The sequence below is a fragment of the Ruditapes philippinarum genome, unplaced genomic scaffold, assembly GCF_026571515.1.
Source record: "Ruditapes philippinarum isolate M1 unplaced genomic scaffold, ASM2657151v2 ctg4321_1_1_1_1, whole genome shotgun sequence".
Lineage (NCBI taxonomy): Eukaryota > Metazoa > Mollusca > Bivalvia > Venerida > Veneridae > Ruditapes > Ruditapes philippinarum.
Window position 1 is genome coordinate 86,638 of NW_026856323.1, and position 6,052 is coordinate 92,689.

Sequence of the window (6,052 nt, forward strand, 5' to 3'; positions counted from 1 at the left end):
ACTTGAAAATAATGAACATGGTAATTAAAATAAAAGAAATTTCTTGTTCGAGAAAGACAAGCGATGTCAGTGAGTGCTTTATTATTACAGAAAGGCGTGAAATTGTTAAATGTGCAGAGTTGTCCGGATAACGTTCCGGATAATGTCTTCTATACAAGCGTTATACTTTTCATCAAACATGCCTTTGATCTGCAGTTTGCAATTTGAATACGCGTCACTATGAAGGGAACTTTTAATTTATTGTTCTTACGCTCATTTTATAACATAGGAATATATGTGTATATAGAATCTACACTTTACATAGTGTCTTTTTGAATTCTAATTATTAACAATTTATATGATCTTTTAATTGAATTAGTGTAGGAAAGGTTGCGTTTGACTTGCGTATTGTTTCTCAAAATTAAATTAAATTATATAAATGTCCACTTTTTTGTTATACATGTTAAAGTGATAATTGTATTTTCGTTAATTTTTCGTTCTCAAAATTGGAAATATCACATCTGAAATAATTAAGCAAAGTAGATTGCTGGATTGATCCAATGAAAAGAAAAGAAAAATATATTACCAACACAGTTGTGCTCACATATAGTACATATGTACATTGATAATATGAATTAGTGTACACGTGATTTAACCGATGCTGCAAAATAAGAGATAATGAAATAAATTAGAATTGTATAATCACTGAATCATTCTACAAATTTCATGATGCGATTATGAGATTCCTCACATTCAGAGTAATCTGTACATGCAGCATTACATCTGTTTAACTTTACAAGTAATTTAAACTTCATTTGTATTATGTATGCACTATTATATTTGACTTTCATATCGCGCCCAGATATGTGAAAAATAATCCTACATTTAATAAAATTAACTTAATCAATAGATTATTGTGTTTCAAGTTCACATTTATGTAAATATTGTATCACTAGGTTAAACTAGATAAAGAAAATAAGAGTCCGTCTTAGTTGGATATTTGAAATTGACTCATATTTATATATGTTAACTTATTATTATTACACGTTTTATTTCGATACCATGTTACTTTCCTTTACGTTCTTGAAACAATTTAAACACTTGCGAAGAACATTTCAACACTTACATAAAAACAGCCACGTCCTATCCATCAATGATCACGTTAATTACATTCATGTGTTTCATGTTTATAGTCTATGTATTTTTTTTTCATACATTTCCTACAAGTTGCAATAAAAAGTTTATATATGAACAACCATTACGATGTTTGTTATTCGTTTTCTTAGAACAGACTCCATTGGAGGTTTTAATGCGGGGATAAAGGTGTGTCTGTGGGGCGTTTGGGTGGGTTCGGGGGTTACTACCAAACAACTAGACAATTATATTTCCCTAACATCACATAAATCAAACTATTAATTATATATACATTACTATGATACATTATATGAAAATTGCTTTTGCCAAAAAAAAAGGAAAATTGGACTGGAGTATATAACGCGACGGTAAGTATTTAAGGTGGTAAAAAGGCTATACCGAGTTTCCGCTAAACATACCGGAGAGCTAGATATTCCCGTATGTGACAACATCTTGTATTTGTTTCTTTTTCTTGCATATAATATACATTTCATATTTCAGAAAGAAACTACATAAACAAATTTATAATTAATATTAACTATTTTATTTCTTTAAACTTGCCCCTAATCAAAGATTTCAAATCAAACCTTAACAGAAGGGACATACATAGGGAAGGATTTAAGGTCCTGTTAAAAACAGCACCTTTCGTTTCGTTTAGTCGCGTATAAAATTGACAATTCATTCATAACGGCGAAATAACGTTATCCTAAACATGCAAAAACATTCATAAAAAGCGCCCAGGAATGACGTCATTAAAAGCACTTAAATTATCTCACACGAGGGTGTAAGACAGATTTTTTGTGGCACTAGTGCAAACATAAGAAAATCGTTCTGATATGCAAAAACAATTGGTGTGATACTACAGAAATGATTAATAATGCGTTGATTGTATTGATTTAGAATTATTCGTTTTATTAAGCTGGTAACATTAAAATATGTTGTTGTACTATACAATTATGGATTGGTAAAAAGGAATACTTATGATTATGTTTTTGTTTGATTTATTGATCAAACCAATAAGTATAAACAGGAAGGGATCAAGATATGTACTTTACTTCCGTTCACTTTCTACAAAACGATCTTCCAATATGATCAACAAGGAAGGACGGCGTTCAATGAACGCAAAACCTATATATCTACCAATCAATGTTTACCTATACAATTATGGATTGGAAAAAATGGAAATAATATTGATTATGTTTTGTTTGTTTGGTTGATTGATTAACCCCCTTCGTAAATTTTAGCAGAAAGGGATCAAGATATGTACTTTACTTCCATTCATTTTCTACTAAACGATCTTCCCAAGACCTATATATCTACCAATCAATACACATCAATATATTTTTATTGTATCAACAATATGAAATATTAAATTAATCGAGCACATTAAACGAAGCTGTTAGCGATTAGTTGTAAGTACACATTTAATGTTACACCAGGTACACATGCGGAAGTAATTATCAATTGATAATTAATATAAAAATATATTAATATATTCCTATAACAACAATTAATGTATGTCAATAATTACTAAATGTAAATGAGTTATTTAAGTCTGATTAAGCATCTGATAAACATATGGTGAAAAGAATTGTATGAAGGTACGTTATAACAAACGTCGTAAACTAACGAAAATCCTCTCGAAAATTTAATGAGTCTCTGTTCAATATTTTCAAACATTTCCCTAACCTTATCCCGTTATAGCTTAAATATGTACTTCCTTTCAAGACAGACTAGTCAAACCTGTGCGCTTTTTTGAAGATATAAATGTAAAAGTCTGTTTGTACATGTACCTATGGACTTGCTTGGAAACGCCAAAATATTCTTAATTCCGGAGTGAGTATATTGATTGCAATGTACCTAAACTTTCTGAAATTAGATGGAGAATATTTTTGCTGAGTCAGAAATATAATATACATGACACCATATTCGTTGCTTTAGAAGTAGATAAATCAACACTGTTATTGTTTTAATCTCATAATAGCACGCACTTGAATAAATATTGTATGAATCAAGACGAATAAAGTAACTATTACTTGTAAAAACTGTGAACAGTATTGTTATATTTTTCTGGTTCTTCGGGATCATTGATGCCAGCACTTTTAAGTGTTGAGAATCGAGTACCGCTCTTGAGTACCGCTCAAGCCGGTGCTAGGGGGCGTGAGGGATGTTGCACTTATTTTGTTTCCTGGTTTTTGTATAAATCATTATCAATGTATGTAACCTTTGCTCGTTATTTAAACGATTGGATGTCCATATACTATAATAACTTAAGTTTTGTAATAAGTTTGTATCAAGGCTTGTTTCTATCAACGTACCCTGGTCTTTATTCAATCTCTCGGTTTATTAGAGTTGGAACAATATGTGTATCGTACTGAACCAAATTAACTTCTGTAAAAAAATAAAATAAGATAAAACAACAAAAACATTTATTCTCAAATTTACTTGAACACGACAGTTGAACTCACAAAAGATATTACAAAAGTTGAAAAAGTTGAAAAAAAATTAGGGTTAATAATTTTATGTTTTCCAAGATTGTTGTGACAATGGTGAACGTCAATTTTACATAACTTTATAATTCATAACTTACCGTCTGTAGACATTCAAGTGATTTATGAGGACAAAATGCCTGTTTAAGAAAGAAATCAATACATTAGAAACGCATCATCTGCATATAAGAATGCATTATAATTACTGATGATCATCTCTTAAATCAACACCTTGAATTAATCAAATTATTTTGAATTGAAGATTTTTAGATCATTACACAATATGACAGACATTGCTCCGAGGGCTAGGCATCATACATTTGTACTATAAACGTTAAATTATTTGTTTTATGTTGAGTTTGTGGTGTAAACGCTATTTATTGACAAACAAAGCGAATATTCAACCCTTTAATTTTGATAAAACCTACGAATGTTTTAAAATTATAATATCAATGTGATAACAGTAAATATTCTTTTACGTACATTAACATCTGCAGAATCTCGGTGAACAATTTAGATACGATTAAAGTAAATAAATGGCAATGCTTCAATAGATGAAATGGCACAGATAAATTGTAAATTTGAACTATTATTCCATAAAATAATACATCTGATTTGGTAATACCACATTTTCCATTCTTCATATAAAGCGCGATGTTATCTGACTGTTACGTTTGGAAAAATTAAAACAAGAACAATCAGATGCGTCAAAAAGAAATAATAGACACAATTTATAGTGTCGTCAACAAGCTCAATCAAACTTTTGTTTTTCAATGTTTCCTTATTTTATTCTTTTTTCTTGAAGGTACTTGTTTTTTATTTATTTATATAAATTTATCAACAACACGATAATATTACTTACTAGGCAAAGAGAACTTGAAGCATCGGCAGTAACACATGTTTCTTTCTAGATTGTAGTAAGACTTAATTCTACTTATAACAGGTTAATCATATGTCATGATATCATTGACGTGATGTGTCTCGGAAAATGTTCAAACGAATCTTACACAATGACACTTTACACAGTATATTAGATTTGTGCAGTAATTTTCTTCGACGAACCTTGTGCCGCACAATAAGTAAATGTTGCCAAAATGGTTATTTTCACCAAAAACTGCAGACTAATTGATCATGTTCCGCCTACATCGTTCGCTTAAAAAAGAAAAAAAGTAAGTATTTGGAGAGCTCATAAGGCGGGTTGACCTGGCATTTAAGGCACACAATAAAAACCTTACCGTGCGAGAGGGTACAGTCGCAGACATTTGATTCACATACAAAAGAAAAAAAATATGTTTTGGCATCAGAACATAAGCTGGATATTTCAATGTTCTTGGAAGATGCAAAATGGACACCTCAGATGCATTTAATGCTTCAAAAACAACATATCCCTGGCAAAAGTGTCATAATTAAACATTGTGGAGACTGTATGCACTATGTTCAAATGCGAATCAGAATGTATTGATACATTATCATAAGGTTATTATATTAGTATAATTCAACTCTTCCTTGATGATCTAAATTTGACTTCGATGGCTGACCCGAAAACCCTAAAAAAGTTTGTGTACTTGCTTTTGATATTTTTGGTCGGTATATTTATCTATCAATTATTATATTCTGCTTTTATTTGTTTTTATAACATAACATCTGAGGTCGATAGGTGTTTTGAAGTAATAATTTATTTGCTGATACGTTGCCAATATTAGCAAGCTATAAAACATTATGTCAATGAAAAATATAGTTAAGATCGTCTTTGCTCAGTTGCTAATTATTCATAAGTCAGCATGAATGATTCGCTTCTAAGTAATACTGCTGCTATTTAAACTTATATTTTCATACATCAGTAGTGTCTTTCAACTTACTAATTATACAAATTCGACATTCCAAATGTTGTTAAATATGTCAATACGATTAAATATTAAGAGAACATCATGTGAAAATAAGCATATACTGTATAATCCCTCTCTTAGCGGTGGTGAGAATAGGATAATTGTACCTTAAAGTTTACATTGTTAATCCCACGCAGACACCAGCCATTAAAATAGAACTGTTTCAACCGGATTCAATTAGAAACGATAAAATTGTATTGCAACCAATACATCGTTTCAATTAACTGATACACCGTATAAATTACAATAACATTTATTAACCATATTTTCCAAATTAGTTGAATAAAAAATGTATTTAGACTGTATACAGTTTTCGATTGAAAAAAAATGTTCTAAATAGAAACTTAATAAACAAACACCGACAATTTAGACTTCATATTTTACTCCAAAGCTGACAAACATTATCAGCACATCTACTTCAGAAAGTCTATTATCATCGATTTGAGTGATTAACTGCTGTTTTCCGTCTAAATTTAACATCATGTTTTGATGTGTAGAAGTCAGACACAGCATGTGGTTATGTATTTAAAGTGTTTTACATGTTTTTGTTATTTTCCTTGAGCA